Genomic DNA, 15821 nt, shown 5'->3' on the forward strand with positions numbered 1-15821 from the left:
CCTTCTCAGGGGCCTGGGGATCGAGATTGATTGATGCAACATCCTTGGCAACCAGTAGGTGCTCAATAAATGAGTCACTGCTGCTTTCTGGGATGAGTCCCCAGGCTCCTCTTCTGATCGGTGCTGGCCCCCATCTGGGCAGGGCCTGTTTAGACCTTGCCTGGGCTCCCCAGGGTGCCCCCACCAGCATGATTTCAGCCCCAGCGCCCCCCTGCCCTGCCCCTCCCCTACAGCCGCTGGCTCACCAAGGCCGTGCGTGAGTGAGTCATCTGTTTTGGTCTGGGTCCTGCGGGGACACTGCGTCTGTCAGCCCCAGGCAGAGTGACCTGATTCTTCCCCAGCTAGTACTGGGAGCCACTCACCTACCCCCGACCCCTGGCAGCCCCCACCCGCCGAGGCCCTCCCTCCTCCGCCTCTTTACTCATGCGCCACTTCCTCACTCCTTCCTTCCGCTGCCCGGCCGGGGCCTGGCACACGGCAGGTGCCCAGCGTTCACCAGCGGGCCCTGCATTTGCTCCTTTGCCCCGTACCCAATCTTCTGTTCAGCAAGCATTCCTTGGGCCTGCCTCCTGACCTCTCGGTGCATTTTCAGGGCTGTGTCTTGGCAGGGGGAGCCCATGACAGAGGCAGAGAAGAAGGGGAGAAGAGGGGGCCCCGGGGCTGGGGAGGGGCGCGGGAGCTGGCCAGGAGGGGAGGAGGGGGTAGGGCCTCTCAAGGGCTCAGCTGAGCGGGGCTGGGATGAGCCCTGAGGAGATGGGAGCCTGGGAGGGGCAGAGCAGAGTTCGGCTTGTTTAGGACTAGGGACCCCTGAGCCTATGATCCCGGGGGCAGGTGGGGCCCCAGAGAGAGAGAAGGAAAGGGCAGAAGGGGCTGGCGGACACCCAGGCAGAGGAGCCCCAGCATTCAGGTGCTCACGCAAGGAGGGAAACCCAGCACCCTCCCTCCTGGGACTGAATCCCAGGCTCACTCCGTGGTTGAGGAGGGACGGACTTAAAGGGGAGCCCCCTGGTGGTGGCATACCCAAATTACCGACTAAGCCTCAGATGGAACGGTATCAGGAGCAGGGAGACCCACCCCTGCCAACCCCAGGCAGTGCTGAGTTAGACTTCCTCTGCGAGCCTGAAGGGGCCGGCGTCCACCCGGCCCCTCCCTGCGCTTGTCCCTGGTAAGCCCCGAGGTGTGAGGGAGCAGGGATGACGGTCTTACTCACAGGGCTCCTGTGCGGCCCTGATGAGCCTGTCTGCTGACATGGCCACCATTCAATCCACTCTTGACAGAGCTTCTGAAAACAGCCAACGAGCTGGGACCTGGGTGGGATACAGAGTGACTGGGGGCCTGTTAACCCTTCCACCTCTGGACCCAGTGGGCAGATCCCATTGAAAGGGCCATCCCTCACCAATATCCAAGGACGGCAGGAAGTCGGGATGCCCCACTGTGAAGCAGGGTCCCCTCGGCCAGGGCCAGAACCACCGGAATGAGCCAGCTGCTTGTTGAAATAGTGCACCCTGTGGCTTCCTTCCCGTCGGCATGGCTCCTGGGCTGTGCTGCTGAACAGGCTCTGGGGTTGCGGGATCTCGCCCACGCAGGCCACAGGAGGTGAGCGAGACCCCGAGAGCCTACACACTGGGTCCGGGCCGTGCAAACCCTCCTGGATCTCCGCTGGCCAGCCCGGCTGCCCCCAAAGCCGGCCCGGGCTCTTTTCTCTCTCTAAGCCTCTCCTCCATGATCTCCCACCCATCTTGGCTCCCTGATAACATTAATAGCGACAACAATGACTCTATTCTAAACCCTTCCCATGTTTAGATTGATTTCATCCTCACAACCACCCCATAGGCAGGTGCTCTTGTAAACCCCAGTGTACAGATGGAGGAATGGAGGTGCAGAAAGGTTAAATAATTTGCCCAGGTTGCATCCCTTTATTAAGTGTGGTGCTCCACGTCCAGTGCTCTCAACCGTGGTGTGGCCAGTGGCAGGGAATGGGAGCCGAGGTGGTTGGCCCTAATTCTATGTTCAAACAGTGGTTTCGTTTCACAACTTGTTGAAGGCGGGGTGTTGGGCAGCAGGACAGCCTGGATGATGACAAAATGTCACGGGCAGCCTCAGGCCGGGGCGGTCTAAGCCTCGCTTTGTGCAGGAGCTTCAGGGCAGTGTGGAGTGGGAGTCACGCAGGCCCAGGACGGGGCCACCTGGGGACCTAAAGGGGGCAGCCTTCCTGTGTGCTCAGTGCTCTGAAGACCACCCAGCCCCACGCCCTGCTTGGGGCCTTCCCCTGTGGGGCAGCTTCACCGACCTCCTGGCCAGTTGGACCTCTGTCCTTCCTCAGACCCTCCACCTCAACAGGCTTCGAACTTGGCGTGCCCACACCTCTTGGGAGGCCCTTTCCGATGTGCTGTTTGTACACATGACCTCGACATTGCCCGGCCCTGGGCTGGAGAACTGCCTCCCCTCAGCTTTGACCCTCTTCCTTGGGGCCCCTCCGGCTTCTCCCATCTCCCAGCCCTTGGGGTTCCTCTTCATGGTTCTATGGAATTATGTCCCAATGCCTTGCCATCCACAGCCTGTTGTGGTTGGGCCCCAACCAATGGCACCCCCTCCCTGTTTCCTCCAAACAGGCAGCAAGCCAGCCCTGCACCCCCCAACCTCCACACCGGAGACAGCGCTGTTCCACCACCCGGAAACTTGCTCTGCTCCGTCCTCCACCTTGACCACCGACACCCTGCCCACCCCTCGAGACCCACTTGAAATGCCCCCTCCTCCAGGAAGCCTCCCCACCTTCTCCTCTACTGAGGATTCCGAACCTCATCCTTCTGCCATTATTTCTCATCCTTGCATCTTTTCCAAAGGCTTGCACATCCTCCAATAACTTCTTGAGAAAGGGTATGTGGGAGGTAAACTTTTGAGAACTTTTATGACTCCCATCTTTATTCTGCCCTTACACTGGATTAGTTTTGCTGCCTATCAGTATGGCTGCCAATAGCACCTGCCTATGGGGTGGTTCGCTATTCAAAGAGAAATAGATAATTTCTCTTTGAATTTTGCTTCACTGTCTTTAAGCTTCCAGGGTTTTATTGAGTTGTCCAGGGGTACACATTTTTTTTTTTTTTTAAGACAGAGTCTTGCTCTGTCACCCTGGGTAGAGTACAGTGGCATCATCGTAGCTCACTGTAACCTCAAACTGCTGGGCTCAAGTGATTCTCCTGCCTCAGTCTTCTGAGTAGCTGGGACCACAGGTGCTCGCCATGACACCTGGCTGATTTTCTATTTTTAGTAAAGACAGGCTCGCGCTGTTGCTCAGGCTGGTCTCTCTCGAACTCCTGAGCTCAAGCGATCCTCCCACCTCGACCTCCCAGAGTGCTAGGGTTACAGGCATGAGCCACTGCGCCCGGCCCCATGGTACACTTTTACCTGAGCCTTTACATGTGACCTTTTTTTTTTTTTTTTAATCTCTGGAAATTTATGAGCCTCCAATTTATGAGCCTTTCTAGGTTTCTGGCTGGCTTCGTTGACTTCCTGTTTACCTCGGTAAATGTAGCCTTCAGCTTTCTCCACAGGGCTAAAGAAATCACCCCTTTCCCATCTGCATTCAAGCTTCCAAAATTCTGTGGCTGCCTCCTCTACCATATTCTTTGTTCTTGCAAGTTTTTGCCTTTCCAAATCCTTTTACTGTCAGGTGAGGGTGTTTCAGGAGTGAGGCTAGATGGGTGCGTGTGTAATCCAAATCCAAATCCAAATCAGCCGTGTTTGACTAGAACATCCCCATTAGCTTGGCTGAGCTACACGAGGCTCGGGGTTCTGCTCCCAGGCTGCCCTCTTGGGTCACGTATGTAGGGCCTCGGCCCACACGGTGACTGCTACAAGCAGGGAGTGACTATTACCAAATGAATTCGGGCCTGTTTCTGGATCCACTGTGAAGGATAACCACTTGATAAAAGCTGTCCTTATGATGAAATGCTGACTGGGGCTAGATCCTGGATAGTGAGGAAAAGGTGGAAGTTTCAGGCCTGGATGGGCAGGGAGTCATATTTGCAACAGAGGAGGACGGCCTTGTCCACGCAAAGGAATGGTCCCGATGGACAGTGGATGCATAAACACGCCCTACCCTGCTGTTTCTCGGTAGCAGCCCACGTTCATAGCAGTGTCCAAGGTCTCTGTGCCCTGCCCTGCCCTGGACCCAGTGGGCCAAGGGCAGTCAGCTACACCCAGAGTCCCCGAGGCAATTCTGTTCCTGGGCAGCAGTGAAGCCACCGAGAGTCTGTCGCACACCCATGGTGTGGTAAGGATCAGGGAAGAGATGCCCTCACTGGCTCCCACTGGCTCCCACTGGCTCCACAGTTCCACTTCGGGAGTGCACAGACTAACGGGGCAGTGGAGAGATACATTAAATAATCAGAGGAGGGACAGTAAGGAGGGAAAGGGAAAAATATTTATTGCGGCCCCATTTATATTTAGTATTGCCATATAACTTGTAATCCAAACCAGGACACTTCTGAGAGTGCGGGGCACTATGAATTAATTATGCCGGGGCCACAGGTATAACCTGGGCTGTCTCAGGCAAGCCAGGGTATAGGGACTCCCTTCTCCTTTTATAGGGATCTTACTGAACCCTTAAAGCAGACCTATAATTGGATCCGATTGGCTCCTTGTGATGGGACAGTTGCTCCAAGAGGGGTAGTCTTGTGCCCAAGGCCACAAATCGAAAGCTAGCATTGGACTTCAGATCGGTCTGATTCTGGATGTGCTCATCCTCTCAGCCTAAAACTTGCCTGTTCGGAGAAGAGGTTGCTTGGCAGGGGCTGGATTCATGGAAATAGTGGGCTGGAAGGAGCAGGAAGATTTTCCAGGCAGCTCAGATGCCCAGCGAGCCTGGGGGCTAGTTCCAGGTCCCCCCGCTCCTTAGGGCTACAGGGAACCTTGAGGCCCTGGCCTGCCCTTGCTGGCGGAACGAAGTCAGCAAACCCACATCCCCTTGATCCAGCCATGCTCCCAGGGCCCATCAGAGAGGCCCAGGCGCACACCTACATACATCAGCACATGAGCTCACATCATGGGAGAGTTAGGCCAGTGCAAGCCAAACAGGTGCTATTCACTTGAAACATGGATGTATGAAGATACCCACGACTTCACAGAATGACAAGAGCACACACACATCACTGTGCACGCACACTCTTGTGCCCCTATACACAGACCCAGTCACCCTTACCCCTGCCTCACCTACAATGTGTGCACATGGGCTGAGACTTTCAACAGTTACCATGTGCCTCACCTCCCTGACACCCCCAGCCTCTCCCCTGGGAACCCCTGCCCCCCTCACGAAGGGTGGCAGCCTTGGGCCCCAGCCTTTATGCAAATGCCAAACCACAGCTCACTCTATCTTTTCTCTCCTCTCTAATTGACTGTTTTCCCTCCTTGCTGGGACTGCGGGAGCCCTGGGTCGGCATTCAGAAGGGATCTCCCCCTACTGCCCGGCCCCTCCAACCCAGGCTCCTGGCGCTTTTAATCTAGTTACTTTTCCATCAACACACTGGGAGAAAGACACAAAGGGGCATAATCGTATCTGTGGCTGTTGATGTTCAATTAACCACATAACCTTTAGGCGCTCTCTGTCAATCTCTCTCTCACTCCACCCCTTCTCCCTGTACCTCACCCCCCTTCTTCAAGCCAGCTGCCCCTCTGAGCCTGAAACTGGCTCAGAAGCCCTGGAACACCCCACACCAAAGACCTGGCCTCCTGGCCCCTGGGAGATGCCCCAACTTTTAGGGAAGACAAGCCACCAACCCCAACCTCAACTGCACTTCCCATCTGGCCCCTGCCTGCCCTCGCCCTGCCGGACCCTGCCGCGACCAACCGGGCCCACTCCAGGCCTGGAGCGAAGGGTGCCTCTGGGAGCGGGCACCCCGCAAAACTCCGCTTTCTTGCCCTTGTCTGGGGCCAGCAGCTGTCATTTGCCGGGCGTTCCGCCTTCTCCACTGTACCATGCTAATTTTTCGAGGGACAATTTTTCGACAATGAGTCCTCCAGCCCGAACAGAAACCCTTTATGGGGCCGGCCCCAGGGAGGCCGCGGCGCTGCCAAGGCAAACAAAGGCTCATTGCTGCCGCGGAACATGCCTGCGCCTTTCAGGGCCGGGTTCGCAGAGCGCGCCGCCTCCAGCCCGCGCCGAGGTAACACCTGGTCCGCCAGCTCCTGGCGCCTAATCAAGATATCAATCACGGCGCGGGGGCAGGGGGGCGCATGGGCGCCGAAGGCTCCAGAACCCGGCATGTGCAGGTAGCCGGCCGGCCAGGCGGCCAGGCCTGCTTGGCAGGGAGCGCCGGGATCTGGGGGAAAAAATCAAGCCCCAAAGCTGAAGCGCTTAATTAGGCTGATATCACCCTGCACAAATGTTCCTCCGAGAGGAAAGCTTCTGGGCACCAAAATTATTTTGTGATTAAGAGCGAAAAGGAAGGAGAAATGATTCGGCCTTCCGAAGCGCTTGGAGGGGTGGGGGAGGCGGGAGGCCGTGGGGCAGGGGGTGAGCCCAGGGCGGCTGGACCCAGCCAAGCTCCCCGCCCCCACCCCGCCCCCACTGGCCAGAGAGGCGCAATTGGCCACCGGCCCCTGTCACTCGAAGCCTTTCCTCACTGCCCAGGACTTTCAACAATTTAGACGAGTGACAGTAAATGTCCAGGTCCCTGCATATAGCTGTTTCTTTAACCCGCACACCAGGCCTGAAAGGCCATGCATATTATCATCACCCTATTTTGAGGATGAGGAAAACTAGCTCAGACAGGTGACAGGGACCTCTTGCCCGAAGTCCCACAGCTGGGCAGTGGCGAGTGGGAAGTCGCATGGAGCCTGTCCTTCCAAAGGCTCCTGCGCCCGGAAAATATGGTCCGTGGAGCGCCGGGTGCCAATGGGATGCCTGACAGCCACCCTGTGCCCTGTGACGGTCCGGCTCTGGCATCCGGGCTGCAGGGAGGAGGGAACTGGGCAGGGCCAGGTCTCAGGCCCCGCCTCGTTAGCGCCAGAGCCTCGACCAATCCCGGGCCCGGAACGACCACGCCTGCTGCTGGCCCCGCCCAGCACCTGCCAGGTAGGGCGCGCAGGGCAAGGCGCAGGTCCGCGGCTTCCATTCGCCTGGCTGCACTCTGCTCCCAGAGCCTAAGCAGCGCTTGGCCAGCAGGCTGGCCGGGGCCAGGTCCTGGTTCTGCCACTACTGTGCGTCTTCCTGTGCCTCAGTGACCTCACTGTAACAGGGGACAACGATGGTCCCTGCCTGATGGTGCACTTTGAGGAAGGAATGAGCTCCTCCTGCAAGTCCACCGCAGTCCAGGGCTGGCCGCGTGCGTGCTCAGAAAACTCCATGTGCAGGCCCTGGTGCGGCCACACTGAGATGCCTCTGCAAAGTTGGGAAAGAGGGGTGCCAAAGTTTCTCAAGTGCCCCCATCCCCGGGCATTGGGCCTTCCTCTGGGACATGCCCCCAACCTCCCCAGAATCCAGCACTGAAGGGGCTCAACAGGGCGCGCCCGACCTGATCCCCCACCCCATGGGGCGTCCATCCTGATTGGTTGGTGGCCATGCTGTTCAGTTTATGAAATATTTTGAATATTACTCCTGATTATATATGTAATAAAATATTTTGCTGTTGGCAAAGACATGAATACAGTGTGAGGACACTGAATCTAGGCAATGTCCTGTTCAATCCATCATTCATTCGTGACTTGTCACACTTGTAGGGAGCTTTTCACTATTGATTTACTGAAGCATTGATTTCTGTGCATATTCACTCATAGGCTCAGTCATTATTTATGTGACAGCCACTCCACTCACATACAAATTCCTTCTCATGGGTCCAGGTGCACCAGGTGGGCTTTGGGTGGTCTCTTCTTTGAGGATCCCACTGACTCCTTTTGGGGATCAAGTGTGTACACCACCATCTCTAAACTAAGAGCAAATAGGTAACTGCAAAGAGAGATGTTCTGGGTGTCCAGAGAGAGGTCAGGTGGCTACACGAGGAGGAGTAGCTAACTGAGCTCTGAAGGATGGACAGGTCGGGGGCCCTGGAGGGGAGGGCACTTGGCAGCTTTTCGGCAAGGCAGTTCAGAGGGTCGGATCTGTGTTTTAGGCGGAGCTGAGCTGTCGCAGTGCCTGCTGGGGAAAGAGCATGGGCTTTGGGGCAAACTTGTCTTCTGACTTGATTCGCTAATTAACCTGTCTGGGAGACTCAGACAAGTTGCTGAGCTTCTCAGAGTCTCAGATGCTTCAGCTATAAAATGGGGACAACAAACCTATTTCAGCCAGTTGTGACTATTCTGTGAGGAGTCAAACTCTGCACTGAGAGCAGGCATGAAGTAGGTACTTTGTCACATGGTGGGTGCTCAGTAAGGGACTGCGATTGCTCCCAGGCTGGTGGGAACTGGGACCAGAGAACAGAGGATTAAAGCGAGGGACCCCTTGGGACCCAATTGCAGACTGGATGCAGCAAAGAAAAAGAATAGACCCTGAGATGACTGGGATCTCGGGATGAGAAGGAAGGGATGGCATTCCCTGGAACAAGGACACAAGGGCAAGGAAAAAGGACACACTGTGACAAACAGGTTTGTATAGGGTGTTAGTTTGCTGTGACAAATTACTTCACAATGTACTGGCTTAGAGCAACAATCAACATTGTATATTGCTCCTAGCTTCTGTGGGTTAGACATGTGGGAGCAGCCTGGCTGTGTGGCCCTGGCTCAGGGTCTCTCATGAGGTTAAGTCAGGATGTTGACCGAGGCAGTGGTGGCCTGAAAGCCTGGCCGAGGCTGGAGATGTTTCCCAGGTGGCCCCCTGACACCCTGACGAGGCAGGGCTGGGTGTCGGTGGGAGGCCTCTGGTTCTCCCACATGGGCCTGTCCATGGGGCTGCATGGGTGTCCTCATGAAATGTGGTTGGCTTCCCTGGGGAGATCACGGAGACCTCCCCTATACTCACGTGGTCACGTAGACCAGCTCTGATTCAGCAGGAGAGGAGACCACACAGAGCAAGAATGCCAGGAGGCCAGGGGCTTGGGGCCAGCTTGGAGGCTGGTAGCCACAACAGTGATGTAATGGGGTCAGTTTTGGACATATAGGCTTTGAGGTGTTGGTGAGTGACTCAGATAGGGAAGATCAGGGGGCCATGGCAAAGCCTGAAAGAATAATATCATTACGACTGTTACTACTACTATTACTGCTGCTGCTGTTACTTTGAATGCTACCTAACATGTGCCTGGGCCGCGCTGGGCGCTTCGCATGACTCCTCCTATTTCATCCTCACAGCGACTCTGTGAGGTCAGTTTAGTACCTTTATTTTCTAGATAAGGAAACTAAGGCTTACTCTCCCCTCTGGCTCAAGTTCATAGAGCAAGAAGGGCAGAGCTGTTCAGGAAGGATTGGAACAGGCCAGTCCTGGCGACCTGGGCAGGGGGAGTCGTAGTCTTTCTCATCAAGCAAGGCCCACCATGTACCTGATCTTAGTTTCAAATTTCTGTGACAAAGAATCTGATTGGTCTGGCTTGAGTCAAGTGCATTCTCCGAGACCAATCAATAATGGCCCGAACACGGGGGCACTGCTGTGCGCTTGCAGACTCCCAAAGAAGTCACCATGGGCTGGGCTTCCCTTCCGAAAAGGGTCAACTGGAGCAGAGGTCACCATGCTTTATCTGTAAAGGGCCAGTGCATGACCATTTAGTCTTTGTGGGCCATACGAGCTCTGCCAAAACTATTCACTTCTGCCTTTGTAGCACCAAAGCAGCCAAAGGCCGCAGACATACACCAGAAAAAATGAGTATGTCTGTATTCCAATAAAACTTTATTTACAAAAACAGACAGTGGGCCACATTTGGCTTGGGAGCCATAGTTTGTCCATCCCTGAACTAAGTGCTACAATTGTCCCATGGTTATTTAGGAATTTTCCTCTTCTGTTGTGGTACATGCATCCCCCACCCCCCTCCGAGCGAGGCCTTGCTGCCCAGCTGCAGGGAGTGTGACCAGCTGTCATCTCCCTCAGAACAGCCTCAGCTGCAGACAGCCTCCTCACCCGCGGCCATGCCCTCGCCGGGACACCAGCAACAGGGTGTCGTAGTGTCTTTCGAGGGTCAGCCTTTTGGTCCAGGGCTCTTCACTGGTTCTCCAAGGCTTTGCTGGGCCTGCATCACCGTCCGATGGTACAATGTTCGTCTCTGTCCAATCTTACTTCTACCATGAAGCATGAATTCCTTGGAGAAAATTGAAAAAACCCTCAAACTTGGAATATGATGAATTAATTGATAAATATCACACAAGCGTGGTGTAAGGCATAGCCGCTCTGAGTGGCTGGAGGAGGAAGAGTTCTCGGAAGGCTGAGGCAGTCAGGGATGGCTTCCTAGAACAGGGGCCTGGGAGCTGCCCTTAAAGGATTCCAGGTCTTTGTGGCTGGGAATCCTTCTACCCTCGAGTCTCCAATTCTGTGTGCGTTTCTGTGCTTCTGGTTTTGTAGCGTCACTGGGACCGGTCTGGGAAAACACAGAAAAACAAGCCCAACACACCCCTCTCCCATCATTCTTGGCCATTCAGGCCCTGCCAGGGGACCCAGCTGTGGCTGCTGCTCTCAAAGAGGGACAGCACACCTGCATACTCCCCAGGGGTTGAAGTCACAGGAGCCATGGCCAAAGCACAAAGCCAGTGCCTGGAAAGGAGAGCCTTCAGGAAGGCTGTGCAGAGCGGGGCGATGCGGACGGGTGAGCGGGATTCAACAGCGGGTACCTTGGGGAGAAGAGTGGCCAGAGGAGGCCGTCAGGGAGTGGAGCGCCGCCGCGAGGCCAGCCCGGGTCCAGGTAGAAGATGAGGCCAGAAGTTAGATTAGTGCTGGGTCATGCGTGCCTGGCTGCTATGCAAAGGCCCGGATGACTTTCCTGATAGAGCCTGGAGCCCCCTGAGCTGTCGCAGGGGCAGTGGGGTCATACCCAGGGACAACGGGAGCCGCAAAAGGAGGTGTTGCATATTTTGTTGTGCCCATTTTGTGAGTGAGGAAAGAGGAGTCCAGAGGGGAGAGGAAGTTGCTTCAGGCTGTACAGACAGTCAGTGGCCAGACCAGTTCTGCCCCGGTCTGTGTAAACCCTGCTCGCTTGACTCTGCTTGGCTCTGCGGTATTGTGCTCGCGGCTCTGCAGCTTAGGACTTTCTGAGCAGCGCCCTCCAACCACACAGGAGCAGGGACAGTCTGCCCTTGCCCCAAGTCCTCTGCGCTCAGGCACACCAGAGGGCCCGTGACATCTGCTCCCAAGGCTGTCATACCCTTATTCACCTATTGTCCAGGCACACACCACTACAGCTGTACAGCCACGTGGGGGACGGGACGAGGGGCACTTGGCAATAACCCACAGAGGGTTGCCAAGGGCAGGTGCGTGACAGTGATGGATTTGGTGGTGAGCAGGACACTCAATGGACCACAGAGCCCTGCACTTGCAGAACCCTTGACTCTGATATTCCTCCTGAAATAGCCCAAAGGTGACCGTCATAGCTGTGCAGGGATGTCAGGAAGACCTGGCTGGTGCTGGGGGAGGGGGGAGAGCAGCAAATGAGCAAAAAGTAAATTTAAAAATTACTGTGATACTTCAAACAAAGCGTCAGTGCGTCAGGAGGAAACTGGAACTCTGCCAGATGTCCTTGTGCTCGCTTCGGTACTTGTATTCACTGCTGCACCTTGTTGGGAAGTGCACCAATATTCCAGCGCTCAGACGCCTCCAAGGTCTTAATCTGGCTCCTAGGAGGATCACAAAGATGAGCTACAGAGGGGCTGGGAATACTGTGTAAAATAAGGAGAAACCAGAAACCACCCCAGTAACCACATTTGTTTTAAAGTATAGAGACATAGAAAAGCTTGAGAGAAAATATTACAGAATGTGAGAAGTGGACATCTATAGCTGATGGAATTGCAGGTGATGTTTATTATATTTTATTTTATGTTTGCTTTCCACATTTTCTGCGAGCGTATGTTACTTTGGTAATTAATTAAAAGCCTCCAATTCGTCATGTAAAGCACCAGTCCAGTGTTTGCTGAGCTCTCTGGAGTGGCTCAGGTGGCCCTGATCTCCAGGAAGTCCCAGGCTGGTGGCGTGGGGGCCAGGCAGGGCCCCAGCCTTGGAAGCACAACCGCCCAGAGCCCTTCCTTTGAGCAGCCCCTGGGCATGAGAGCCCCTCGGGGAAGGGGGTGGGATTCCCAGTATGAGGTGCCCCTCTCAGGGAAAATGAAGGAAAAACACAAAACCAGAAACTGCCCGAGTTGGTTGTGAAGACAAACACGGGGGCTGCAGCCCCAGCTGGCAGATTCCCACACCTGCTTCCTGCCCGTTCTCCTGCCCAGTGCAGCTCTGGGTGCCCTGCCAGCCCCCTACAGTTGGACTGTGGCCACGGTTCGTGGGTCCACCCGCATGCATCCTCAAGGGAGCAGCCCAATGGAGGCTTCTAGAATAGCCAGGAATGAAGGCAGGGAGAAGAGCAGCCGGCCCAAGGCCTCAGGGCTGGGCTAGCAGAGCTGACACCACCAGCTGTCTATTCTCCGCTGTTCACCAACCTTCATTTGTCCTTGGAACCTCAGATCGTGCCTTTGAGAGGTGATGTGCTTATCGTCCTAGTCGGCACTGAGGGCTCCCCTGGCCTCAGCCCCTGGGACCCCGCCCTCGCTCCTGGGGCCTTCTGGCCCGGAACAGAACCCTAGCAGGCCTGTTCATGTGTATCTTTCAGGTAAAGGAGCTCGTGCTGCGGCCGCAAACTGACACCCCTTCGTGTCCGCCTGGCTTCAGACTGAAGTCCCTGGTGCAAGAAGATAGCAGAAGAAAGGGGCTGAATTTGAATTCAAGTCCAAAGAATAATTATTGACTATCTGCCATATGCCCACTGTTCTTTCAGGCACTGGGTTAGAGTCCAGGGGAATAATTTGATCAGAGAAACTCGTGGAAAATAATGTAAGATTGTGTATAATCTGGGAGCAGATGGTGGGTGTGGGTGTTGGGGTGTCAATATCTGATACCTGTCACCATAAGCAGGGAGGGCTTCCTGAAGGAGGTGGGCTGGCAGAGTGAGATTGTAACCAGCCCCGTGAACTAACTACTTGACCTTTTGAGTTGTTTCCCAGAAAAGGCAGAATTTCTGCAAGATAAAAGACTTAAGACGTTTGGGGACTATGGGGGAGCCATGGGATAAGGGCATGAGATCTGAGCCCCAGAGTTGGTGGGGCCTGGTGGGAGGTGTGTGGGTCGTGGGGTGGATGCCCTCCCGCAGGGACGAGTGAGTTTTCACTCAGGAGTCTGGCGCCTCCTCCTCGCACTTGCTCCCTCTCTGGCAGTGGGACACGCCTGCTCCCCCTTCGCCTTCTGCCTGGATTGGAAGCCCCCGAAGCCCTCACCAGAAGCGGATGCTGGCCCCAGGCTTCTTGTTCAGCCTGCAGAACCGTGAGCCAAATAAACCTCTTTTCTTTACAAATTACCCAGCCCCAGGTATTCATTTATAGCTGTGCAAAGTGGACTGACGCAGAAACGGGTACCGGAGAGTGGGACGTTGCCGTGAGGACACCTGCAAACGGGAAGCGGCTTGGGAGCTGGGTGATGGGCTGGAAGAGTTTGGAGGGCTCAGAAGAAGACAGGAAGATGGGGGAGAGTTTGGAACTGCTTACAGACTTATTAAGCAGCTGTGACCAAAATACTGATAGAAATATGGACCGGGAAGGCCAGGCCGACGAGGTCTCAGATGGGGTTGAGGAATTTATTGGGAACTGGAGCAAAGGTCACTCCTGTTCCGCCTTAGCCAAGAGCTTGGCCGCACTGTGCCCGTGCCCTGGGGCCCTGTGGAAGGCTGAACTCAAGAGTGATGGATGACCAAGGGTATCTGGCGGAAGAAATTTCTAAGCAGCAAAGCATGTGAGAAGTGGCGTGGCTGCGCCTAAGAGCCTACGGGATCAGATACGGGAGCTAAGGAATGACTTAAAGTTGGAACTTATGATAAAAAGGGAGAGCATAAAAATTTGGAAAATTCACAGCCTGGCCATGTGGTAGAGAAGGAAAGCATTTTCAGGGGAGGAATCCAAGTAGGCTATGAGCAACCAATTGCTAAAGAAATTAGTATGACTCTGGCCCACCCACCGCAGGCCCACAGGCCTAGTAGGACTGCATGGTTTGGAGGCCAGGCCTGGGGCACCACCAACTCGTGCCACCTCGAGAGGCTGCTCCCCACCTCCCCTCTGCTCCAGCTGTGGCTCAAAGGGCTCCAGGTACAGCTCAGATGGCCGCTCTGGGGGACACAAACCATAAGCCTTGGTGGTGTCCACATGGTGCTAAGTCCGCACGTGCAAAAGCCCGGGTGCCCCGGCAGAAGCCTGCCGCGGGGCAGAAGCCCTGCAGATAGACTTCACTAGGGCAGCGCCAAGGGGAAATGTGGGGTTGGTGGAGCCCCCACATGTGTCCCCATGGGGGCACTGCCTAACTGAGCTGCGGGAAGGGGACTGCCACCCTCCAGACCCCAGAATGGCGGAGCCACTGGCAGCGTGCACCCTCAGCCCAGAAAAGCCGTGGGTACCAGGCTCCCATTCGTGAGAGCAGCTATGTGCTCTGTGCCCAGCAAAGCCATGAGGACAGGGCTGCCCGGGGCTTCAGGGCCCACCCTCAGCAACAGTGGGCCCAGGATGCGGGATGTAGAGTCCCGTTCTTGTGGCCAGTTTCTCCCTGTTGGAATGGGAATGTTTACCCAATGCCTGCACCGCCATCACATCTCGAAGTAAATACCTTGTTTTTGATCTTACAGGCTCACAGGTGGCAGGAACTTAGCTTGAGTCTCAGGTGAGACTTTGGGCTTTTGAGTTGATGCTGGAAGGATTTACACCGAGACTTGCCATCCCTCACTAACTTGCACACATTCCTGGACTCCTTATAAAAGCCCCTACTCTCCGTTAGCTGGGGAGGTGGGTTTGAGGCTGCTCCCCCCACCCTGCTTCCCAGCTGAGGTGGCTCCTGTGAACGCTCCTGCAGGGCTGACTTCCCAGCGGGCTGGCGCTACTGGGCTCCATCTCGGACCCAGTGGGAAGCAGGTCCATGCTGGAGTCAGTGTCCGCTCTTGTCCTGCCGCTAATCAGGAGTCAAGGCTCCCACGGTACATTTAACAAGAAGGCAAAGTGCATACAGAGATTTATGATAATTTTAAAGACAAAAAAAAAAAAATGGTCCTATTATGTGGCCTTAAAAATAAACTCAAATTTTGATTGTTGTAGTTGATGTTTCCTTAAACGCGTTCGTTAATTACTTGTTATCCACGTGCAGCGGCTGCTTCTTAACCATTTATTTAAAAGTTTCTTTAACTTTATTAAAAGTTCCTTTCTTCTGTGGCACTCCCAATCCTCCTGTCTCTGTAATTGGCTTCCTGTGTGGCGAGGAACCAGACCTAGACTGGAATTGTATTGCGGTTTTGGTGCCAAGATGCTTGGGGAAGGTGGAGAGCTGGCCGGGCAGGCGGGCTGGTGACACCCTGCATGAGGCTGGGGAGGCAGCAGGGAAGGGCAGGCAGGGCCCGTGGGCTCCGGGCAGGGTGTGGGCTTCAGCGTCAGCCAGATCTCGTTCCCGTCCTTGTTCTGCCCATTGTCAGCTCTGTGACCTTGGCCAGGTTTCTGACCATCTCTGAGCCACATTTCTCTCAGCTGCCAAATGAAGCCGGCGATCTGGAGAAAGCCCCTGGCATGTGCGTGACCAATAGTGGGACATTTCTCTCTGAGAATTTAGGATCCAAAAGTCTGGAATTGGTGCCTGAGACCTGCAAGGAAACGGTGAGTGGGGCCCTGAAACCAGTGCTTAGAGGGTGATG

The sequence above is a fragment of the Eulemur rufifrons genome, chromosome 1, assembly GCF_041146395.1.
Source record: "Eulemur rufifrons isolate Redbay chromosome 1, OSU_ERuf_1, whole genome shotgun sequence".
NCBI lineage: Eukaryota > Metazoa > Chordata > Mammalia > Primates > Lemuridae > Eulemur > Eulemur rufifrons.